The sequence below is a fragment of the Balaenoptera borealis genome, assembly GCF_965194805.1.
Source record: "Balaenoptera borealis genome assembly, chromosome: 17".
Classification (NCBI taxonomy): Eukaryota; Metazoa; Chordata; class Mammalia; order Artiodactyla; family Balaenopteridae; genus Balaenoptera; species Balaenoptera borealis.
The window spans coordinates 45,888,072-45,914,752 of NC_138876.1; the positions used below are offsets into that span (position 1 = coordinate 45,888,072).

The 26,681-nt window shown below is 37.5% G+C and overlaps 2 long non-coding RNA genes across 2 annotated transcripts in view; one reads left to right on the forward strand and one right to left on the reverse strand.

Annotated features, from left to right (window-relative positions):
* The window catches only part of LOC309615024, a 28,024-nt gene extending 14,271 nt beyond the window's left edge, over positions 1 to 13,753 (reverse strand). Inside the window, exon 1 of the long non-coding RNA XR_014236504.1 lies at positions 1 to 13,753. This is a non-coding gene — a long non-coding RNA (uncharacterized lncRNA).
* The window catches only part of LOC309615025, a 511,470-nt gene that overhangs the window by 481,279 nt on the left and 3,510 nt on the right, over positions 1 to 26,681 (forward strand). Inside the window, exon 2 of the long non-coding RNA XR_014236505.1 lies at positions 13,747 to 26,681. This exon is cut by the window's right edge and continues 3,510 nt beyond it. This is a non-coding gene — a long non-coding RNA (uncharacterized lncRNA). The remainder of the gene's footprint in view (positions 1 to 13,746) is intronic.

Below are 26,681 nucleotides of genomic sequence, written 5' to 3' on the forward strand. Positions count from 1 at the left end.
CCACCAATGAAAACAAGTACTAATAACTAAACTAAGATAAACATAAACCAAAAACAAATCAAATGCAGAGCAAACCTCAAGTCTACAGTTGCTCCCAAAGTCCATTGCCTCAGTTTTGGGAACATTTGTTGACTATTCAGGTATTCCACAGATGCAGGGTTTATCAAGTCAATTGCAGGGATTTAATCCACTGCTCCTAAGGCTGCATGGAGAAATTCCCCTTTCTCCTCTTTTTTCACACAGCTCCTTGGGTTCAGCTTTGGTTTTGGCCCCACCTCTGCATGTAGGCTGCCCTTGGGTGTCTGTTTCCCACCCAGACAAGAGGGGGTTAAAGCAGCTGCTGATTAGGGCTCTCCTGCTCGCTCAGGCTGGAGAGAGGGAGGGGTACAGTAGTCATAATTGGAATGTGGGATGAGCCTGTGGTGACAGAGGCCGGCATGACATTGCAACATCCTGAGGTGCACTGTGTGTTCTCCTGGGGAAGTTGGCCCTGGATCACGAGACCCTGGCAGTGGTGCGCCGCACAGGCTCCCAGGGAGATGTGGGTAGTGACCTGCACTTGTGCACAGGATTCCTGATGGCAGCAGAGGCAGTGTTAGTGGTTTGTGCCCACCTCTGTGCTCTGAGATGATAGCCAAGGCTCCTGCCTGTCTCTGGAGCTTTCTTAGGTGGTGCTCTGCTGTCTGTGGGCACAAAGAGAAGGAAGCCCCTATCCTCCCACATCCTAAAACAATGGTCTCTTGCCTCTCCAGCAGGTCCAGACTTTTTCCCAGACTCCCTCCTAGCTAGCTGTGGCATACTAGCCCTCTTGAGGCTGTCTTCCCACAGCCAACCCCAGTCCTCTTCTTGGGGTCTGACCTCCAAAGCCTGAGCCTCAGCTCCCAGCCCCCATCAGCCTCAGCAGGTGAACAAACAAGCATCTCAGGCTGGTGAGTGCTGGTTAGCACTGAGTCTCTGTGTGGGAATCTCTCCACTTTTTCCTCTGCATCCCTGTTGCTGCTCTCTCCTCTGTGACTCTGAAGCTCCCCACCCCATAGCCACCAGTGAGGGGGCTTCCTAGTGTGTGGAAAATTTTCCTCCTTCACAGCTCCCTCCCAGAGGTTCAGGTCCCATCCCTGTTTTTTATTTTGCCCTACCCATGTACATGGGGATTTTCTTGCCTTTTGGGAAGTCTGAGGTCTTCTGCCAGCGTTCAGTAGGTGTTCTGTAGGAGTTATTCCACATGTAGGTGTATTTTTGATGTATCTATGGGGAGGAAGGTGATCTCCACATCTTACTCCTCCGCCCTCTTGAAGGTCTCCCCCACCAGCCTACTTTTAATAACAAAGTCCATTTACCTAATTAAATTTAATCTAATCCCAGCCTGACCAGGCACAAAACTACTTTTTCAGGGCCCCCTCTCTCCAAACCTTCCACAAATTCTGTATCTATATTAGTTTGTCCCTTATTTTTCCATCCAAAATCAACAAGCTCTAGGACAAAATCATTCTTTTCCATTAACAAAATGTATTTCTATTCCTCATCCCTTCTTTTGATGAAAACATACATCCTACTTTCCTTGTATACTGAAATGTTTCCCTTATTATTTTAGTGGCTTTAATTAAGTATTACAATTTCAACTCTTAAAAACCTTAATCTCTAGTGAAAAACAAGAAGTAGCAAGTAATTTTGAACAGTTTGCTTTACCACATTTCCTGGTTTGCAAACTTAGGGATATTCCATAACCTCTAGAAACATACATTTTCTCATAGCATAATTTTTTCCCTCTATGTGGTGCAAACATGTGTCTAATAAACCAAAACATCTTTAGTTTCTCTCATATAAGGAGACAAAAGTAGGTATATTTAGGCCTGTTTAGCAATTAATGTCCCAGTATTTTGTCTTATTTGTAATGACCTGGATATTCAGTGAATTCTCATCATTTAACTTAATTTAGCAAAACTCAAGTTACAAAAAATCTGAAGAAACTGTCTTAGAGAGACATACCCAAAACATAATTATTCCTAAAGAGTTCACCTGAAAACTCTTATCTTGTTTACCTTTATTTTGTAACATGAAGATATTAATTAACCAGGTTAGTTTTTTTTACTGACAAACTGTGTAACAGAAATAACATGAACTTACTGACCTTCAGTAAACCTAAGTACAATAACAGTAAGACATGTCTGTATTGCTTAACCCAACAAGCTTAAGCTAGCTTAAATATCAGATATTAATTTAATATTGAATATTTCCTAGATCACATGAACCTGAAATTTATTCTGGCCGGTTTCTTTTATATTTAGAAGTATTTAATTTGTAAGTGCTTACTTTAAATTCAATTAAATAGAGCTCTTTTATAAGTTTAATTTTGATAATATTTCCTGGAGGTAGACACATCTCATGTGTATAATGTATACACAGACATGTAGCAGACAAAACTAGAGATCTCATAGGTTCACTTTAAAAACTTAGTTGTGAATCAGGTACTACAATATAAAATTACTAGTTTATAAACAGCAGTTGGAGTAAATTAAATTTGCTTTCTCACATGACTTAGGCTTTACTATTTGTGGAAAAGATTTTTAAGATTTGCATTTGTCCTTAGTAAACCCTTAAGGACGCTATGAATTAGCTTTGGGGTGAGGGAGCCTTTCCAGCATTTTGAGTTTAAAAAGACCTTTTTCTCTTTTTTTTTTTCTTGGCTTCAAATTTCACCTGATTGAGCTAATTAGGCTCAGTCTCAGGTCATTGTGAGCTGTATTTACATTTCTGATTTGTAGAGATTTGCAAGACAAATACAGTTACTTTTAATTCTGCAAAGAACTGGTCTACCGCCTAAATGATATTGAAACATTGAGTTGCCCACCTATACTTTCTTTAATTTGCTTTTTATGTCAGTGAGAAGATTTCCAAATAAAGTGAAAAGAGTTCCAGAATTTTAAGGTTCAATTTATCATACCTTCAAAGGCTTGTGTAAGGCATTCAACAAAGGCCCTCTTTCTTAGTGCACAGGTTAGACCCAGAGCAAAATTTCTGTTATTATTTTTATTAGCCCCTGAATATTAGCTCTCAGTTTTACCTTATATTGTGTGGGCTCAGGTAACTCTTTTGGTTTCCTTTAGTATGTCTAATTAATATTTCCTTAGGGACAGATTCCTATACCCTGTCTTATAATACCAAGCAAGGGAATTATTCCCCAGTGAAACATGTATATCCCACAATATAATTAGGCAAAAGAAATGTAACCATCTTATATAAAGCCCATTTAAATATACCAATTTTAATAAACTTTTATCTCAATTCTACCAACTTTTATACCTTTAACTTTAGTTTCCATTAAGACCCAATCAACAAGTTTTGGTCTTACAAAACATCCTAGAAGCTTTCCTTACTTTTTATCCCTGACCATTTTATCTATTCTGTATAAAACTTTCTGGGGTCCCCAGTGAGGGGTTGAGTCAAGGGACAGGCCCTTTTGTCAATCTTTTAACTTGATTAATTGGCCTAACATTTGCCCCAAGTAATTGTTGGTCAGGTAGTCAGTTCAATTTCTTTGTCTTAAAAAAAAACAACAACAACTAGGTAAACAGAGTGGACTTGTTTGGGGCCCTTTAATGTTGGGGACAAATAGGGGGTTCCTATGGCCCATCCAGCTTTAGGTAGTGTTGTATCACACATTTAGCTTAACTCCATTAATATCCTTTTTATTTATCCCTTTTAAAAATAACCATTTAAAGATTTCTTTATCCATTTAGGATGAGTCCCTTTAAAATTTCTACCTGTTGTGAAGAAGTCTCTAGCTTTTCTCTTCAGTTTTTTTCACTTCCCTGTTAATCAACCTAATTAACATTAATTATCATAATGTTTTTATTAGCATCTGCAATCCCATTGAAGGGAAGAAGAGACCACTAATAAGGCTTCCCAAACTTTTGGGATTGTTATTTTTCCTAGGCTTCCTGACATCTCAGCTCCTGATTTCCTTTAAACCTTGTCACAACTCCCTGGTGTCCTTCACAAGGTACTTCTCACACAATGCTATTGGAACAACTTAAGACTCACTTCTAGTCCTTGTGCTCTGTGTTTGCTCTGTACTGTCTTGGAACTCTTGTGCATTTCTCCATGGCTTCAATGTCTTCTATTGTTACCTCTATGATGACAATATCTAATAATCACATCCAGATTTCATTTCTAAGATATAATCCTTGCATGTATATGTCATAGACATCTAGATTATTATTATTAGAACTGCATAACTTTTATTTTACATTATTTACATCAATTGTAGGAAGCTGCTTTACTGAGTCAGATAATTATATTCTCTATGGCAGCACTATGCTCAATTTCATGCTAATGAAAACATTTTCTGTTATAAAATGGGTCATGTTTCTTTTTCATTTCCACAATTCATCCAAATGATTGTTTTAATCACATAAAAAACAAGATGTATTGGGGTCCATTTTGGATTTTTTCTTCTGATGAAGACCTAGCAGAATATTTATGTGCCTGTAACTCAACATATCTCTCACTGAAGCCATTAACCCACCACTCACCAACTAAACATTTCTTCTCCTTAGTCTCCAACCTCATGTCATGACTCCAGTATATATTCAGGGAGTAATGTTTAACACAAACTCTCAGAACCACATTAATAAAACCAAGCATTCCTAATATCATCCTTCATTTCCACCCCACTATCCACACATGTATTCTCATTCTATACTTATTATGCTTCAGTTTCAGTTTAAAATATCAAATCCTAAGAGATCTCTTTTAAAAACTACCACTGAAGTAAGCATTCCCTCCCTTCCTTGTTGTCTTGAATGGAACTTGGTTTTTCCTTCAAGCCATTGATTTAATTTCTCACTATATATTTATTTATTTGCTTTTTAAATTGCCTGTAGCCCCCCTCCCTCCTGGACTAATTGCAGGAAAGTTAATTGCAGAATTATAAGGCAAGTGTCCTTTTGACTATTATTCATGGATTATAAATCCAAGAGGTTTTATGTACACAATAACTTAACTTGCCCTCAGCTGACCTAGTACCAAATGCCTGCAGTCAGATTAGAATTTATTAACAAAACAAAGGAAAGTGCTTACAGGTGAAAAAAAAATGATAATATCTCCAATTCTTACCAGAATTGATATAGATGTAAAGCTGTGAGCCTGAATCATTATTGGTTATGGCGTCACAGCTCCTGAGCTCAGAGCTTCATTTTTACCCTACAAATAGGCATGGATTTGTTCCTGGATTTCCTATTTATATAGTTGATTAAACTCATCGATTTTATAATTCAGGGAAAAACATTCTTTAAACTGGATGCCAATCAAGAACAGTCCAATTAAGGAAGTGCCTTCCTTAACAAGAGTGTTTTTGTGACATCAGCACAAATGGCAGAGTAAATAGCTCCAAAGAACTGTCCCTCCACAGAAACACCAAAAAGATCTAAAACAGAATACACATTGTCAGAATGTTGGATAATAGATAAAGGTTTACGACAACCAAGCATCAATTATTGATCAATAAAGCTTGGGGGGAAAGTCAATAAACTGCAGTTATAGCAAAAACAAACTCTGAAGAAAATTGGTTGTAGTCACTATGAAGAACAGTATGGAGGTTCCTCAAAAAATTAAAAATAGGACTACAATATGATCCAGAAATCCCACTTCTGGGTATTTATATTAGGTTGGCCAAAAAGTTTGTTTGGTTAGTGAATACATTGTTCAATAAAATTCTTGGTGAAAATGAAAAATGTGTGTTTTATTTTTACTTAAAACCAAACAAACTTTTTGGCCAACCTAATACAATGAAAGTGCAAACACAAACTTAGAAAGATGTCTGTGCCCCCATGTTCACCACAGCATTATTTACAATAGCCAAGATATGGAAACAACCTAATAAGATTATATATATGTGTGTAAATATAGATGCACATATATTTAGGAGGTGGAGTCTCAAGGTGGCAGAGTAGAAGGAAGTGCCCTCACCCCCTCTTATGAAAAAACCCAAATCACAACTAACTGCTGAACAACCATCAACAAAATAATACTAGAACCTACCAAAAAAGATACCTTACATCCAAAGACAAAGAAGAAGCCACGAGATGGTAAGAGGGGCACAACCATGATAAAATCAAATCCCATACCCACCAGGTGGGTGACCCACCAACTGGAGAACAATTATACCACAGAGGTTCTCCCACTGGAGTGAAAGTTCTGAGCCCCACGTCAGGCTTCCTAGTCTGGGGGTCTGGGAACTGGAGGAGTTCCCAGAGAGTCTGGTTTTGAGGGCCAACAGGATTTGATCACAGGACTGGGGGAAACAGAAACTCCTCTCTTGGAGGGCACACACAGAGGCTTGTGTACACCATGACAGAAGGGAAAAAAGCAGTGACATCATAAGAGAGTAGACCAGACTTATGTGCTAGTATTGGAGGGTCTCCCATAGAGGTGGGGGGGCAGCTGAAAAGGGGGGGGCAGCAGTAGTTTTGGAAAGTAATCATTGGTGTGAGCCTTCCCAGAGGCTGCCATTAGCCTCACCCAACTCCAGGGTGAGGACACCTCAAGCCAAGCAACCAACAGGACCAGAACACAGCCTCACCCATCAGCAGACAGGCTGCTAAAAGTCTTCCTGAGCATTGTCCTACCCACCAGAGGGACAAGATCCTGCTCCACCTAGTATTAGGCAGTGAACCAGCCCCTCCCACCAGGAAGCCTGCATAAGCCTCTTAACCTTATCCACCAGGGGGAAGACAACAGAAGCAAGAAGAACTATAATTCTGTAGCCTGTGGAATGGAAACTGCAATCACAGAAAGTTAGACAAAATAAGATGGCAGAGGAGTATATCTCAGATGAAGGAATAAGATAAACCCCAGAAGAACAACTAAGTGAAGTGAAGGTAGGCAACCTACTGGAAAAAGAATTTAAAATAATGATAGTGAACATGATCCAAGATCTCAGAAAATGAATGGAGGCAAGGATTGAGAAGATGCAAGAAATGCTCAACAAACACCTAGAAGAACTAAAGAACAAACAGATAAACAACAGAATAACTGAAATGAAAAATACACTAGAAGGAATCAATAGCAGAATAACTGAGGCAAAAGAATGGATAAGTGACCTGGAAGACAGAATGGTGGAAACCACTGCCATGGAACAGAATAAAGAAAAAAATAAAAAGAAAAAGAAATGAAGACAGTCTAAAAGACCTCTGGGACAATGTTAAATGCACCAGCATTTGCATTATAGGTGTCCCAGAAGGAAAAGAGAGAGCGAGAGGATCTGAGAAAATATTTGAAGAGATAATAGTAAAAATTTCCCTAACATGGAAAAGGAAACAGTCACCCCAGTCCAGGAAGCACAGAGAGTCCAGAGCAGGATAAACCCAAGGATGGACATGCCAAGACACATAGGAATCAAACTGACAAATATTAAAGACAAAGAAAAAATATTAAAAGCAACAAAGGAAAAGCAACAAATAACATACAAGGGAACTCTTATAAAGTTATCAGCCAATTTCTCAATAGAAACTCTGCAGGCCAAAAGGGAGTGGCATGATATATCTCAAGTGATGAAACTGAAAAAACAAGAAGACTCTACCCAGCAAGGTTCTCATTCAGATTCGACAGAGAAATGGTGGAGAAAACAAAAGCTTTACAGACAAGCAAAAGTTATGAGAATTCAGCATCACCAGACTAGCTTTTAAACAAATGCTAAAGGAACTTCTCTAAGCAGAAAAGTAAAGGCCACAACTAGAAACAGAAAAATTAAGGATGGAAAAGCTCACTGGTAAAGGTAAACAAACAGTAAAGGTAGAAAATCATCCACACACAAATATGATATCAAAACTAGCAACTGTGAGAAGAAGAGAGCACAAATGCAAGATATTGGAAATACATATGAAATTTAAAAATCAGCAATGTAAAACAATCTTGTTTTTATATAGATTGCTATATTAAAACTTCATGGTAATGGCAAACCAAAAATCTACAACAGATACACACACAAAAAAGAAAGTGGAATCCAAACACAATACTAAAGTTAGTCATCAATTCACAAGAGATAAGAATGAAAGAGGAAGGGAAGAAGAAAAGACCTACAAAAATAAATTCATAACAATTACCAAAATGGCAACAAGAACATACATATTGATAATTACCTTAAATGTAAACGGATTAAATGCTTCAACAAAAAGACATAGACTGGCTGAATGGATACAAAAACAAGACCTGTATATATGCTTTCTACAAGAGACCCACTTCAGATCTAGGGACACATACAGAGTGAATGTGAGGGGATGGAAAAAGATATTCCATGTAAATGGAAATCAAAAGAAAGCTGAAGTAGCAATACTCATATCAGATGAAGTAGATTTTAAAATAAAGACTGTTACAAGAGACAAAGAAGGACACTCCAAGGGATCAATCCAAGAAGATATAGCAATTATAAATATATATGCACCCATCATAGGTGTGCCTCAATATATGAGGCAAATACTAACAGCCATAAAGGCAGAAATCAATAGTAACACTATAATACTGGGGGACTTTAACACCCCACTTAACACCAATGGACAAATCATCCAGACAGAAGGAAACAGTAAGGAAACACAGGCCTTAAATGACACATTAGACCAGATGGATTTAATTGATATTTATAGAGCATTCCATCCAAAAGCAGCAGAATACACATTCTTCTCAAGTGCACATGGAACATTCTGCAAGATTGATCACATGATGGGCCACAAAGGAAGCCTTGGTAAATTTAAGAAAATAGAAATAATATCAAGCACCTTTTCCGACCACAACACTATGAGATAAGAAACCAACTTCAAGAAAAAAAAAAAAAAAACGTAAAAAACACAACAGGTGGAGGTTAAACAATATGCTATTAAACAACCAATGGATCACTGAGGAAATCAAAAAATACATAGGGACAAATGAAAAGGAAAGCACAATGATCCAAAACCTATGGGATGCAGCAAAAGTAGCTATAAGAGGGACGTTTATAGCAATACAATCTTACCTCAAGAAACAAGAAAAATCTCAAATAAACAATCTAACCTTACACCTAAAGCAACTAGAGAGGGAAGAACAAACAAAACCCAAAGTTAGAAGAAGGAAAGACATCATAAAGATCAGAATGGAAATAAATGAAATAGAAACGAAGGAAACAAGAGAAAAGATCAATGAAAATAAAAGCTGGCTTGAAAAGATAAACAAAATTGACAAACCTTTAGCCAGACTCATCAGAAAAAAAGGGAGCAGGATCAAATCAATAAAATTATTAATGAAAAAGAAGTTATAACGGACACCACAGAAATACAAAGTAACGTAAGAGACTACTACAAAGCAACTATACGGTAATAAAATGGACAACCTAGAAGAAATAGACAAATTCTTAGAAAGGTACAATCTCCCAAGACTGAACCAGGAAGAAACATAACATATGAACAGAGTGATCACAAGTACTGAAAATGAAACTGTGATTAAGAAACTCCCAAACAAACGAAAGTCCAGGAACTGATAGTTTCACAGGTGAATTCTACCAAACATTTAGAGAAGACTTAACACTTATGCTTCTGAAACTATTCCAAAAAATTGCAGAGGAAGAAATACTCCCAAACTCATTTTATGAGGCCACCCTCACTCTGATATGAAAACCAGACAAAGATATCACAAAAGAGGTAAATTACAGGCCAATATCACTGATGAACATAGATGCAAGAATTCTCAACAAAATATTAGCAATCAAAATCCAACAATACATTAAAAGAATCATTCACCATGATCAACCGGGATTTATTCCAGGGATGCAAGGATTTTTCAATATCTGCAAATCAATCAGTATGATACACCACATTAACAAATTGAAGAATAAAAACCATATGATCATCTAAATAGATGCAGAAAAATGTTTGAAAAAATTCAACACCCATGTATGATAAAAGCCCTCTAAAAGTGGACATGGAGGGAACCTACCACAACATAATAAAAGCCATATATGACAAACCTATAGCTAGCATCATACTCAATGGTGAAAAGCTGAAAACATTTCCCCTAAGATCAGGAAAAAGACAAGGACGCCCACTTTCACCACTTTTACTCAACATGGTTTTGGAAGTCTTAGCCACAGCAATCAGAGAAGAAAAAGAAATAAAAGGAATCCAAATTAGAAAAGAAGAAGTTAAATTGTCACTGTTTGAAGATGACATGATACTATGCATAGAAAATCCTAAAGATGCTACCAGAAAACTACTAGAGCTCATCAATGAATTCAGTAAAGTTGCAGGATACAAAAGTGATACAGAGAAATCTGTTGCATTTCTATACACTAATGACAAAAGATCAGAAAGAGAGTTTCAAGAAACAATCCCATTTACCACTGCATCAAAGAGAATAAAATACCTAGGAATAAACCTACTTAAGGAGACAAAATACCTGTACTCCAAAAACTATAAGATGCTGATGAAAGAAATCGAAGACAACACAGATGGAAAGATATGCCATGTTCTTGGATTAGAAGAGTCAATATTTTCAAAATGACTATACTACTCAAAGGCAAGCTAAGGTTTCAGTGCAATTCCTATCAAATTGCCAATGGCATTTTTCACAGAACTAGAACAAAAAAATCTTAAAGTTTGTATAGAAACACAAAAGGCCCAGAATAGCCAAAGCAATCCTGAGAAAGAAACATGGAGCTGGAGGAATCAGGGTCCCTGACTTCAGACAATACTACAGAGCTACACTCATCAAAACAGTATGGTACTGGCAAAAAACCAGAAATATAGATCAATGGAACAGGAGAGAAAGCCCAGAGATAGACCAAGAACCTATGGCCACCTAATCTATTACAAAGGAGGCAAAAATATACAATGGAGAAAAGACAGTCTCTTCAATAAATGGTGTTGGGAAAACTGGACAGCTACATATTAAAGAATGAAATTAGAACACAACCTAACACTATACAAAAAAATAAACTCAAAATGGATGAAAGACCTAAATATAAGGTCAGATACTATAAAACTCTTAGAGGAAAATATAGGCAGAACACTCTTTGACATAAATCACAGCAAGATCTTTTTTGATCCACTGCCTAGAGTAATGAAAATAAAAACAAAAATAAACAAATGAGACCTAATTAAACTTAAAAGTTTTTGCACAGCAAAGGAAACCATAAACAAAATGAAAAAGCACAGAATGGCAGAGTCCTTCCTTATCAGCATTTACTTTAAAAGTAATGGATTAAACTCTCCAATCAACATGCAGACATTAGAAGAATATATTTTTTTAAAAAACAAGTACAGGCACATGCTGTCTACAAGACTCTATTTTCTTTCTTTCTTCCTTCCTTTCTTTTTCTCTTTCTGTCTCCTTCCTTTCTTTTAATTGAAGTGTAGTTGATTTACAATATTTTACAAGTTTCAGGTGTATAATACAGTGATTCAATATTTTTATAGATTATACTTCTTTTAAAGTTATTACAAAATAATGGCTATATTCCATGTACTGTGCAGTATATCCTTGTAGCCTATTAATTTTATACATAGTAGTTTGTACCTTTTAACCTTCTATCCTTATCTTGCCCCTTCTCTTTCCCTCTGACCATGGTTATCATTGGTTTCTTCCCTATATCTGTGTGTCTGTTTCTGTTTTGTTATATTCATTCATTTGTTTATTTTTTAGATTCTTCGTATAAGTGATATACACTATTTGTCTTTCTCTGACTTATTTTACTAAGCATAATACCCTCTAGGTCCGTCCATTTTGCAGATGACCAAATTTCATTGCTTTTTATGGCTGAGTAATGTTCCATTGTGTATATATATGTGCCACGTCTTTATCTATTCATCTGTTGACTAATACTTAGGTTGCTTCCATTATCTTGGCCATTGTAAATAATACTGCTATGAACATTGGGGTCCATGTATCTTTTCGAATGTGTTTTTGTTTTCTTCAAATATATACTCAGGAGAGAATTGCTGAATCATATGGTTGTTATATTTTTAGATTTTTGAGGAACCTCCATTCTGTTTTCCATAGTGTCTGCACCATCCTTCTCTCCACATTCTCACAAACATTCGTTGTTTGTAGATTTTTGATGATAGCCATTCTGACAGGTGTGAGGTGATATCTCATTGTGGGTTTGATTTGCATTTCTCAGATGATTAGTGATGTAATGATCTTTCCATGTGCCTGTTAGCCATTTGCCTGTTAGCCATTTGTATGTCTTCTTCAGAAAAATATCTATCCAGAGCTTCTGCACATTTTTTGACTGGGTTCTTTGCTTTTTTTAAATATTGAGTTGTATGAGCTGTTTATACATTTTGGATATATAAATGCTTGCTGGTTATATCATTTTCAAATATTATCTCCCATTCAGTAGGTTGTCTTTTCATTTTGTCGATAGTGTCCTTTACTGTGCAGAAGTTTTTAAGTTTAATTAGGTGCCATTTGTTTATTTTTTCTTTTATTTATTTTGCCTTAGGAGACAGATCCAAAAAATGTTGCAACAATTTATGTCAAAGAGTGTTCTGCCTGTGTTCTTTTCTAGGAGGTTCTTGGTTTCAGGTCTTACATTTAGGTCTTTGATCCATGTTGACTTTGTTTTTTGATATGGTGTGAGGAAATGTCCTAATTTCATTCTTTTACATGTTCCTGTCCAGTTTTCCCAGGACTACTATTTTTTAAAATTTTTATTGGAGTATAATTGATTTACAATATTGTGTTAGTTTCAGTTGTACAGCAATGTGAATCTGTTATATATCCACTCTTTTCTAGATTATTTTCCCATATAGGCCATTACAGAGTATTGAGTAGAGTTCCTCGTGGTATAACAAGGTCTTTATTAGTAACCTATCTTATATACAGTAGTTTGTATGTGTCAATCCCAACCTTCCAATTCAACCCTCCCCTCCCGTTACCCTCCAGTAACCGTGTTTATTTTCTACACATGTAACTCTATTTTGGTTTTGTAAATAAATTCACTTGTAACCTTTTTTAGATTCCACATGTAAATGATATCATATGATATTTGTCTTTCTCTATCTGACTTCACTCTGTATGAAAATTTCTAGGTCCATCCATGTTGCTGCAAATGGCATTATTTTGTTCTTTTTTGTGGCTTAGTAATATTCCATTGTATGTATGTATCACAACTTCTTTATCCATTCCTCTGTTGATGGACATTTAGGTTGCTTCCTTCTCCTGGCTTTTGTGAATAGTGCTGAAATGAACACTGGGGTGCATGTATCTTTTCAAATTATGGTTTTCTCTGGATATATGCCCAGGAGTGGGATTGCTGGATCATATGGTAGCTCTATTTTCAGTTTTTTAAGGAACCTCCATACTGTTCTCCATAGTGGCTGTACCAGTTTTCATTGCCACCAACAATGTAGGAGGGTTCCCTTTTCTCCACACCCTCTCCAGCATTTACTGTTTGTAGACTTTTTGATGATATCCATTTTGACCAGTGTGAGGTGATACCTCATTGTAGTTTTGATTTGCATTTCTCTAATAGTTTGTGATATTGAGCATATTTTCATGTGCTTTTTAACCATCTGTATGTCTTCTTTGCAGAAATGTCTATTTAGAACTTCCACCGACTTTTTGATTGGGTTATTTGGTTTTTTTGGTATCGAGCTGCATGAGTTGTTTGTACATTTTGGAGATTAATCATTTGTCAGTTGCTTTGTTTGCAAATATTTTCTCCCATTCTGAGGTTTTTCTTTTCATTTTGTTTATGGTTTGCTGTGCAAAAGATTTAAGTTTAATTAGGTCCCATTTGTTTATTTTTGTTTTTATTTTCATTACTCTAAACAGTGGATTGAAAAAGATCTTGCTGTGATTTATGTCAAAGAGTGTTCTGCCTATATTTTCCTCTAAGAGTTTTATAGTATCTGACCTTATATTTAGGTCTTTCATCCATTTTGAGTTTATTTTTGTGTATAGTGTTAGTTGTGTTCTAATTTCATTCTTTAATATGTAGCTGTCCAGTTTTCCCAACACCATTTATTAAAGAGACTGCCTTTTCTCCATTGTATATTTTTGCCTCCATTGTCATAGATTAGGTGACCATAGGTGCTTGAGTCTATCTCTGGGCTTTCTACCCTGTTGCATTGACCTTTATTTCTGGTTTTTTTTTTGCCAGTACAATACCATTTTGATGAGTGTAGCTTTGTAGTATAGTCTGAAGTCAGGGACCCTGATTCCTCCAGCTCGTGTTTCTTTCTCAGGATTGCTTTGGCTATTCTGGGCCTTTTGTGTTTCCATACAAATTTTAAGACTTTTTTGCTCTAGTTCTGTGAAAAATGCCATTGGCAATTTGGTAGGAATTGCACTGAAACCTTAGATTACCTTGGGTAATATAGTCATTTTGAAAATATTGACTCTTCCAATCCAAGAACATGGTATATCTTTCCATCTGTTTGTGTTGTCTTTGATTTCTTTCATCAGTGTCTTATAGTTTTCAGAGTACAGGTATTTTGTCTCCTTAGGTAGGTTTATTCCTAGGTATTTTATTCTGTTTGATGCAATGGTAAATGGCATTGTTTCTTGAATTTCTCTTTCTGATCTTCTCTGTTAGTGTATAGAAATGCAACAGATTTCTGTGTATTAATTTTGTATCCTGCAACTTTACTGAATTCATTGATGAGGTCTAGTAACATCTTTAGAATTTTCTATGTATAGTATCATGTCATCTTCAAACAGTGACAATTTAACTTCTTCTTTTCTAATTTGGATTCCTTTTATTTCTTTTTCTTCTCTGATTGCCATGGCTAGGACTTCTAAAACTATGTTGCATAAGAGTGGTGAGATCTGATCTTAGAGGAAATGCTCTCAGTTTTTCACAATTGAAAATGATAAAACATCATTCCTACTCTTTAAAAACTAAAAAATAAGATAAAAATAAGGAAATACTTTCCTTAAAATGTGGCAAATTTTCATGTAGAGAAAATCTCAAGATACTCCTGAAGGCTAGTAAAGGGTTATATAATCCTGTCATGATCTGGAAAGTGGTGGGAATAGGGAAAGAGTGGGGATGGCTTGCTGGAGAGTGTGATGGTGGACTTAATTATTTAAGGTTGAAATAGAATGCACTGACATTAACCCACATATTTTAACAATGACAATAGTGTCAATAATGGTTGAGACTGATGAACATGGAAATATTTGTGATAAAGAAAATTTTTGTTACTTTTTTCCTCAGGCATTTACTATATGCTTCTTGTCCCCATAAAAGAAGCATATATAAAAACAACAAACTTGCCACTTTCATTGCCATTAAAATGCCGTTTCCTGCAAAGTTGGCATTGGGATCTCAGCTAATACCATGTTTCTGCTTTTTCACATTCTCACATTCTTTCTCGAGCACAGGCCCAACTCCACTGACCTGATCATCAGTCACTTGGCCCCAGTTCATATAGTAATGTTGCTAGCTCTGGTGTCAGTGGATACAGACATTTTTGGGTCTCAGGAATTTTGTAACGACATCAAATGTAAATCAATTATCTACTTGTACAGGTTCATGAGGGGTCTCTCCATTCATATCACCTGCTTTCTGAGTGTCCTCCAGGCCATCACCTTCAGCCTCAGAAGCTTCTGTTTGGCAAAGTTCAAACATAAATCCTCAAGTCACAACCTGTATTTTTTTCTCTTACATGGGTCTTCAATATACTCATTAGTGGGCACATCTTAATCTCCACTGTTATAACCCCAATGTGACCTCAGACCGTCTTATGTTTGTCACTGAATCCTGCTCTCTTTGCTAAATGAGTTACTTCTGAAGGCACATATTTTTCACACTTGTAACTTTCCAGAATGTTTCCTCTGTTTGACCATTTCAAGTGAAACAGAGTGATTCTCTTGTACAGGCATAGAGACAGTCTCAGGATCTTCACAGCACCAACATTTCTCCAAATGCATCCCCAGAGAAAAGGGACAACCAGGTCATTCTGTTGGTCATGATTTTCTTTGCGGTAATGGGCTTTTTAAGCTGCATTGTCTCCTTCTCCTCAGGAATGTTGCAGAACACTGACCTAAAGTTCATCTCTGTGTCCAGATACTTGAGGGCAATTTTTATGTCACAAGCTGCCCTTTAGTGATAAACAGTAGTGAAAAACAGTCTTAAAATCCATGTGGGGAAAATTTTAAAAATGTACAATTTCTCAGTGATGAATAATGTCTCAAGATAAACCAATTAACTGCCTTCAAAAGATTAAGTATGGTGTACAGAATATGTTCTTTGTTCTTCACGTGAAAACGTAATTATGTTTCTGCTGAATCTATTTATGTTTATATCTGTGGCATAATTGAATATTCCTTCCTTAGATACCAACTGGACCATGTTCATATTACTTACTTAAGGCCTGATTTAGTCAGATTGACAAGGATTCAACTGGTCCAATCTGGTAAAGTTTGTGCAACAAAATCAATAACAATGACAGATTAAAACACACTGAATAAAATAATAAGCCTTAAGTCCATAATGTATAATAAATAAGGGACTAGTGCAAGGTCTTCCTTATGATAGAAAGCCAAATAATAAATATAGGAGCAGTGATGGAAATGGAAGATCACCATTGGCCAAATATTATAATAGTGATTATTGATTCAGTGGGAATAATCAATGTTTACTGAATCTGGTGTGTCAAAGTTGGAAGGGAACATAATATTGACATAATCTTGGAATAGCTCCTCATAAAACTTGTCCCCTGTTCCCCCTTATGGGATGCACTGAGGAAAGCACAGGATCTGGCTGGGGTGTTCCTGCTGAAAATGCAGGGCCTGGGTGCTTAGGAGGAGATATTGGGCAGACTTGGTTGGGGTCATTTGTGCTCTTTAAATCAATCAAGGATGTGAAAATGAGGGGAAATCTCAGGGTCAGAATGGAGAAATATATTTTTCACAATTTGGTGTAGTTGGTAAAATTTGAAGTAGGGTTGTGGATTGAAATATCAGCAATGTTGATTTCCTAACTTGAAAGTCATATAGTACTAACATGGTAAAGTGCCCTCATAATGGGAAAAAGTACACTGGAGTATTTTGTGTTAAGGGGCACATGTGGTACAGTGATAACTACTGGAGATTCTAAGTGAAGGGCTATCACTAATTTGTACTGCTATTGCACGTTTTCCTTAAATTTGAAATTATTTGAAAACGCTCTTATAAAACACTCAGAAATAGTCATAAATAATTCATTTATGACACCGAAGATGCAGTGGCTATTATCATATTCACAATGATGATTAACTTCACAACTTGGATAAACCTGAGTTTGGATAGGGCTTTGCCACTAAAACAAAGTTTGAGGTCAGATCTACTTTACTGGCATAATATTGACATGGTCAGAGTGTTTTCAAATATGATTTTTTAAATTTTATTTATTTTATTTTTTTGGCCGTGCCACGCAGCTTGTGGAATCTTAGTTCCCAACCAGGGATTGAACCCGGGCCACGGCAGTAAAAGGATCAAGTCCTAATCACTGTAGTATCAGGGAACTCCCCAAAGTATGTGTATTTTACAGGCAAGATGAAGAAATTTTTACACAGCATGTTCTTTCCTTAAATGGACCTTTACTCTAGTGGCTGAAGAGACTTCTCATTAGCGTTTCTATAGGCTACATTTAGGCTCTGCTCATACAGTAATCTAAGTGAGAAAGGCAGCAAAAGCTTTTCTAATTCCAATACAATGAAGACTTTCCCATACTAACCAGAAACACTTTTGACCAAGCTATCTGCAGAAGTTTTCCTGAAAGTGTTCTTTCAGTGAAAAGAAGTCATACTTACTGTGTGATGCATGTAGTGATTGATTTTATACACTTGTTAATCAAGTATTTCTGAATGCTTCTTGGGAGGGGAGGTTAAATAAGTATGCTATAGGTAAACAAAAGAAAGAGGTTTTCAGATGGCATGTGTGAACATGTTTCTCATATAAAGAATGTAGGGGTTTGTTATTTGCTATGCAAAAGAAATTTCTATGCACAGTGTTTTTTCCTTGAGTGGAAGAAATGCTTAGAGCAGGATGCATAAAGTTACATGTTTAAGAGACCCATAATAATGCCATTTGTACAGGACCTTTAAAACTGCACTTGGCTCAGGGTTGTAAAGTCAGAGGTAGTGAAAACATTACAGACTGCATGGCAACTTTCTTGTCCCATATGATAAATTTAGATTTTTGTTACAAGCTAGATGAATGATATTTTGCTCATTTAATTCTTTTCCCATATGGAACTTATACACAAAGACCCAAGCATGTAGTAAAATGTTTGAGAGATCTGTGGTACCACACTTGGCACAGGTTTAATTAAGCTGGACTAAGCTCTATGTTCTAGCACCCAAAGAGAGTGAAAGCTTTCCGACTGCATACAAAGGCTTGTTCCACATGCAGTAGAAGTACGTGTATTTTACAAGTGAGATGAAGGAAATTTTACACAGCATCTTCTTTCCATATATGAAAGTTGACCCTAGTGACTGAAGCAAGTAGTATATTATTTAAGAGACTTCTCATACTAGTGTTTCTATAGGCTACATAGAGGTTCTGCTCATAAGTTGATCTAAGTGAGAATGGTAGCAAAGACCTTTTCAAACTGTATAAAATGAACAGTTTCTAATAGCAACCAGAAGAGCTTTATACCAAGTTAACAGCACAGAGTTTTTCTAAGAATGTTCTTTCTGTGAAGAGATAACTCTTTTGTGGGATATGTGTAAATGAAATGTATGTGTTTCTCATAAGCTGGAGGAAAGAACTGTACACACGATGTTCTTTCAGTGTGTAGAATGTAACCCAATGACTGAGGCATATAGCGTTTTATTTCACAGACTTGTGACACTAGTGTTCCATAGGCTGCTTTGAGTCATTTCTCAAAATAGTACCTCAGATATAAGCAAAGACCTTTTTAAAACACATATAATGAAGAGTTTCCCATAGTAACAAGAACTTTTAACCAAGCTACCAGGAAAACCTTTTTCAAAGAGTGTTCTTTCTGTGAAGGGAAGTTACACCTTGTGTGTGATTCATGTAGTGATTAGTGCCCTAAACCTGTAAATCTAACATTTCTAGTTCTTCTGTGATTGTTGGGCTAAACTGTGTGCTCAATGCCATTAGAAGGTCAAGCCTTAGAGAAGGTATAGATGAACATGTTCCTCTTATAAGAAATCAAGCCAATTGTTTTTTATCAGAAGAAAGTACTACTATGTAGTGTGTTCTTTCATTGAGTGAAAAATATATTTGAAGTGTGACACGTGTAGTATAGTTTTTGAGATCAGTAATACTGCTATTTCTAGAGGTACTTTAAAGCTGTGCTATGATCGGTATTCTAAAGACAAATAAGAGTGAAGGAAAAGACTTGTTCCCACTATAGAAAATGTACTTGTTTCTCAAAAACTAGATGAATGAAGTTTTACACAGATTGTTCTGTGTACAGGACACAGATTACAAAATACAGATTTTGTAACCAGGACTTGGAGTACCTAGTGAAATGTTTGACAGAACTGCAAACTAACTCTTTCTAATGTTTTATTGAAAAGTATGTGAAGCTCTGTGTTCAAAGGCCAAATAAGAGGGAAAGCATTTCAGACTGCACGAGGCTTGTTTCCAATTTAGTAAATGTACGTGTATCTCACAAGCTAGATGAAAGAATTTTATACATAGTGTGTGGAATGTAACTCACGTGGTTAAAGCAGGTAATGTTTTATTTCAGACTACTTTGACTCTTTCCTCAAAACAGTTACCTGACTGAGAATATAAGCAAAGGTCTTTCTAACAGGCATACGGTGAAGAGTTTCCCATAGCAACAAAAAGACTTTCTTACCAAGCTACGAGTATAGTTTTTCTAAAGAGTTCTTTCTTTGGTGGGAAGTTATAGTTTGTGTGTGATACATGTAGTAATTACTTCCCCAAAACCTGTAAATCTAGTATTTGTAACTCCTATGTGATGCTGAGCTAAATTAAGTGTGCTAATGCCATTAGAATGCAAAGGCTTTCAGATAGCATAAACATGTTTCTCCTATAAGGAATTTAGCTAATTTATTCTTAGCATAAGAAAGAATTCCTATGTACTGTGTTCCCTAAATGAGTGGAAAATATCTGAAGTGTGAGGAATGTAGTATATTGTTTAGGAGATCTGTAATACTGCTCTTCACAGCAGTACTTTAAAACTGTGCTAAGCTCTGTGTTCTAGGGGTGAATAGGAGTGAATGCCTCTCACACATTGGGAAAAGCTTCTTTCTGAAACCAGATGAACTAATTATATTTTATACACATTTTTCTTACAATGTGTGGAACTGGACTCACGCATTAGCAGCAACTAGTGAAATGTATGACAGACCTGCAAACCTATGCATTCTGATGTTGGATGCAAAGCTGCTTGAAGCTCTGTGTTCAAAAGACAAATAAGAGGAAAGCCTTTCCACACTGCATGGAAATGCCTATTTTCCATTCAGTAATGTATGTGTTTCTCACAACTTAGATTGTGCTTTCATGAAACAGAAATGTATGAAGCAAAAACCAATGGGCTGAAGTAGGTAGGATTTCTTTTGACAGACATGTTATATCAGTGTTTGTGTAGGCTACTTTGCATCTTTCAACACAACAGATACCTGACTTAGAATATAGGCAAGGGTCTCTTTAACCCGTACCCAACAAAGAATTTCCCACAGTAACCAGAAGGTCTTATTACCAAGAAAACAGCACAAAGATTTTTCTTACAGTGTTCTTTCAGTGAAGGAAAGGTATATGTTGTGTGTATACATGTGGTGATTTGTTCCATTAACTTGTCAATCTCACATTTGTACTAACTATGTGATGTTGAGGTAAACTAAGTGTGCTTGCTGCGATTAGATAGTAAAGCATTTCAGATGGCCTAGTTAAAACTTTTTTCACAAAGGGAATGAAAACAACAGTTTCTTCCTGTAAGAGAACTACTAGGCATTGTGTTACTTAACAGAATGGAAGAAATTTAGGAAGTGTACAGCATGCAGTATATAGTTTAAGAGCCTTGTAAACCTGCCCTTTCTAGAGATATTTTAAAGCTGTGTTAAGCCCAGGATTAAAAAGACAAACGGAGGGAAGGCTTATTACACTGTAGGCAAACACTTGTTTCCAATACAAGAAATGAACGTGTTTCTTACAAGCTAGATATATAAGGTTTTAAATACCTTGTTCGTACAGCGAGGGAAACTTGACCCTGGGATTGGCAGCGCCTAGTGAAATGTACTTGCAAATCTAACCATGACGATGTTGAATGAAAAGCTCTGTGAAGCTCTATGTACAAAACCCAGTAAAAGTAAAAACCTGTCTGGACTGCAGGGAAAGGCTTAATTACCATTCATAAATATCCGTGTTTCACGCAACTTAGAGGAAAGAAATTTTTTTCACAGTGTTCTTTTAACAAATTGAACTAAAGGCAAATCGCAGAAGCATGCAGCGTTTCACTTTCAGAGATCTAACGTCAGTGATTCTTTCCTCAAATAGATACCTAAATGTGAATCGTACAAATGCCTGCTTAACCCATAGAAGGCAAGGGAATTCACAAGGGAACCTGAAGACTTTATTAAAAAGATGGGCACAAATATTTTCTTCTGGTGTTCTTTCAGTATAGGAAAACTTTTACATTGTGTGTGACATGCATGGTGATTTCTTCCATTAATTTGCCAAACTTGCCTTTGAACAAAATATGTGAGGTTGAAGTAAAAGAAGAGTGTTGACTGCAATTGGAAGATAAAGTTTTCCTGTTGTTTCCAAAATGTTTCTAATAACAGGAAAGAAACAATATTTCTTATATACCAAAAAATTCTAAGCCCTGTCTTGTTGAACTGAGTGGAAGACATGTAAAAAATGAAATACAAATGGTATATTGTTCAAGATATCTTTAATATTACTCCATCAAGAGTTAAGGACACTGAGAAAGGATTAATCTCCAAAATATGCTAGCAGCACATGCAGCTCAATATCAAAAAAAACAAACAATCCAATCCAAAAATGGGCAGAAGACCTAAATAGACATTTCTCCAAAGAAGACATACAGATGGCCAAAAAATACATGAAAAGATGCTCAATATCACTAATCATTAGAGAAATGCAAATCAAACCCACAGTGAGGTATCACCTCACACTAGTCAGAAAGGCCATCATCAAAAAATCTACAAACAATGAATGCTGGAGGGAGTGTGGAGAAAAGACAACGCTCCTGCACTGTTGGTGGGAACATAAATTGATAAGCCACTATGGAGAACAGTATGGAGGTTCCTTAAAAAACTAAAAATAAAACTACCATATTACCCAGCAACACCACTACTGGGCATGTAACCTGAGAAAACCATAATTCAAAAAGGTACATGTACCACAATATTCATTGCAGCTCTATTTACAATACCCAGGACATGGAAGCAACCTAAGTGTCCATCAACAGATGAATGGATAAAGAAGATGTGGCACATATATACAATGGAATATAACTCAGCCATGAAAAGAAACGAAATTGAGTTATTTGTAGAGAAGTGGATGGATCTAGAGTATGCCATACAGAATGAAGTAAGTCAGAAAGAGAAAAACAAATACCATATGCTAACACATATATATGGAATCCAAAAAAAGCGATATTGATGAAACTAGTGGCAGGACAGGAATAAAGACACAGATATAGAGAACGGACTTGAGGACACAGGGTGGGAAGGGTAAGCTGGGATGAAGTGAGAGAGTAGCATTGACATATATACACTACCAAATGTAAAATAGATAGCTAGTGGGAAGCTGCTGCATAGCACAGGGAGCTCAGCTCGGTGTTTTATGATGACCGAGAGGGGTTGGGATAGGGAGGGTGAGAAGGAGACGCAAGAGGGAGGGAATATGGGGATATATGTATACATATAGCTGATTCACTTTGTTGTACAGCAGAAACAAGCCCAATATTGCAAAGCAATTATACTCCAATAAAGATGTTTTAAAAAAAAGAAAAAAAGAGTTAGGGAATGCTGGGTTAAAGTGTGTTCTCAAGGAGAAAAAAGTTACTACGTTTCCCAATGTGGGTAGAGATTAGTTACAAACAGAAAACAGGGCACGAGGATATAAGATGTGTCTTCTTGGGCTGATTGGCTGAGGTACAGTTATGAAATGCAGAAAGAATAGAACGTACAAACCTGAATGCTTTTAGTGTAGGAGACAGAGCTCCAGTGGGAGAAGCAGGTACTCTTCGAACTCAGAGACTTGCACGAAGTTTTTATTCATATGTTCTTGCACTGAATGCAATGGTGACTTTGTGGGCGACTCAGGTGGTGACTTGTTCTTTATAACTGGACCGGCTTGATTTTTTAAAAATTTTTACCAGCGTTAGGACTTGAAGGTAAAAGAATTTGGAATCTGTGACTAGGCGGGAACGCTTTTCAGCCGGTTTAGTGTAGTATGTTCTGCATCAAAGAAATGATGTTGATGTTTGCTTCCCACAGGAGACTTTCTAGGTCCTGTGTCCTTGAACAGAGTGGAGGAAATTGAGGAAGTGTACAAAATAGCCCATGCTATAAATCCTAATATAACATGGGCTATAATGTGTTGAACCTGGAAACCTTTCCAGAAGTTCTATAAAGCTGCAGGTTTACAACATGAATTCTACCGAAGAAGGGGGGAAGTCTTTTCAGTCCTGTTGGGAAAGGCCTGGTGCCCATATTTGCAATGACTGTGTTTCTTAACAGCGGAACACAGAAAGGCTTATTCAACCTGCTCTTACATCCTAAGAACCTCCCCCCCACCCCCACTTTTGGAGGTGCTGGGAGCAGGAATGACAGACCTGCCAACCTACACATTCTGAGGATGAAGGCAAGGGTTTGTGATGTTTCATGTTCAAAGTGCCAATAAGAAAGAAACCATTTACACAGTGTTGGTGGGCTTGTTTTAGATTAAGTAGTGTAATGTGTTTCACACCATGGAGAGGGAAACATTTATGCCCAAGTGCTTTCAGTGTAGGAAACGGAGCTCCTGAAGGTGAAACAGGTACTGTTTGACCTCAGAGACTTGTTGCACCAATGTTGGAACAGGCGACTTTGGTTCTTCCTCAAATTGTTACTTAACCGAGTGTAGTGCAAAGGCTGCTGCTGCACGCTTATACAACAAGGGGTTTGCCCATGTCACTAGAAGCAAGATAAAAACACAAAGGTTTCCACACAGTGTTCCTTCTGTGAAGGAAATCTTCCTGGTGTGGGACATGTGCAAGGATTTGTTCCACTAATTCTCCATCTCGCATTAGTACAAACGAGGTCTGGTTGAGGGAATCCAAGAGTGTTGAATAGGCCGGGAAGGGAAAGTTTTCCTTTCAGCGAGGTCAGCATTTTAACTCATGGAAAGAATGGAGCCAATGTATCATACTCTACCAGAGGACTAATAGGCCCTCTGTTCTTGAACTGACTGGCAAAGAACTAGGGCATGCAGAGCAGACAGGCTCTTGTCTCACATATATCCTCAGTTGGCAATGATGGCAACTATCAGAAGGCCGTATTAATGTGTGATATTCTCGTCAAGAAGAGGAGGCATGGTATTTCCCACGGAAATTCACTCTAAACTCCAAGAAAGAAGTGATACCTTTTCCAGTAATTTAGAGGAGGGAAATATCATCTGGATTCCATTGACAGTTGGAGGGAACTTGTGTCTGGAATTTGGAGACCCTGGTGGGAGTTTGGCGAGACCTGCAGTGTCAAGGCTTCTGAAGTTGCATGGAAGCCTGCATGAATGCCCGGATACAGCTCCCCTGTATGGGAAAGCCTTTCCAACGACTACAAACGTCTGTGTTCAAATTCATCAGCATATGTGTCTCTCACAAGATAGGAAGCAAAAACTTTCATGTGCGGTGTCCCTTCTGTGTAGGAAACTGATGCCAAGGGGCTGAGGAACTTCAGGTTCTCTTTGACAGAGTCATGGCACTAGTGATATACAGTGACTACTTTGAATCTCTCCTCACAACAGGTACCTCCCTGTGATACAGACAGAGGTCTCCATACCCGTAGCCAACTAACAATTTCCCACGGCGATCAGACGGTCTCAGAACGGAGACAGCAGCACAAAGTTTTCTTCCAGAGTTCTTGCACAGAATGCAATGGTAACCTTGTGGGAGACTCAGGATGTGCTTTGTTCTTTATAAATGGACCGTCTCGATTTTTATTTTTTTAAACAACGTTAAGATTTGGAGGTAAAAGAAGTTGGAATCTGCGACTGGGTAGAACGCTTTTCAGTCAGTTGATTGCAGTATGTCTGCATCCAAGAAATGAAGCCCATGTTTGCTTCCCACAGGAGACCATCTAGGCCCTGTGTCCTTCAACAGAGTGGAGGAAATTGAGGAAGTATATAAAATAGCCCATGCTATATATCCCAATACAGCATGAGCTATAATGTGTTGAACCTGGAAACGGGCCCTTTCCAGAAGTCCAATACAGCTGCATGTTTACAACATGAATTCTACCAAAGAATGGGGGAAGTCTTTTCAACACTGTAGGGAAACGCCTGGTGCCCATATATGCAATGACTGTGTTTCTTAACAGCCTAACAAAAAGCCTTATACACCGTGAACTTACAGTGCAAGAACCTTCACCCCCTGTTTTGGAGAAGCTCAGAACAAGAATGACAGACCTATCAACCTACCCGTTCTGAGGTGGAAGACGAGGCTTTGTGATGCATCATGGTAAAAATGTCAATAAAAAAGAAATCATTTCCACACTGCTTGTGGGCTTCTTTTTGATTCAGTCGTGTAATGTGTTTCATGCCATGGAGAGGGAAAACGTTCAAGCCCAAGTGCTTTCAGTGAAGGAATCGGAGCAACAGTGGGTGAAGCAGGCACTGTTGGAACTCAGAGACTTGTTGCACCAGTGTTGGAACAGGAGACTTTGGTTCGTTCCTCAAATTGGTACCAAACTGGTACCATAGTGCTAATGCTCCTGCCACACCCTTACACAATAAGGGGTTTGCCCAGGTCACCAGAAGCTCTTAGGATCAAGACAACACACCAAAGGTTTTTCACACTGTTCCTTCTATGATGGAAACTTTCCTGGTGTGGGATTGGGCAAGGATTTGTCCCACTAATCCTCCATCTCGCATTGGTACAAACAAGGCCTGATTGAGGGTATCCAAGGGTGCTGAATGTGCGGGTAAGGGAGAGTTTTCCTGTCAGGCCTGTCAACATTTTAACTCAAGGAAAGAATGCAGCCAATGTTTCGTACTCTACCAAAGGGCTACTTGGTCTTGGCTTCCTACACGGAATGGCAAATGCAAAGGGCATGCAGAGCAGACAGGCTCTGGTCTCATATCTATCCTCAATTGGCAACAATGGCAGCTATTGGAAGACCGTGTTAATGTGTGATATTCTTGTCTCGTAGAGGAGGCATGGCATTTTCAAGGTGAAATACACTGTAACCTCGAAGACAGAAGTGATAATTTTTCCAGTAAGCCAGAGGAGGGAAGTTTCATCCTCTTTCCACTAACAGTTGGAGGGAACTTGTGTCCGGGATTTGGAAGCGCTCGTGGGAGTTTTGTGAGACCTGCAGCGCCAAGGATTCTGAAGTCGCTTGGAATCCTGCATGAATGCCCAGGTACAACTTCTCAGTACAGGAAAACCTTTCTGGCTACATATAAAGGCCTGTGTTCAAATTCATCAGCTTATGGGTCTCTCACGTACTAGGGCACTAAAACATTCATGGACAGAGTCCCTTCTGTGTAGGAAACTGCCT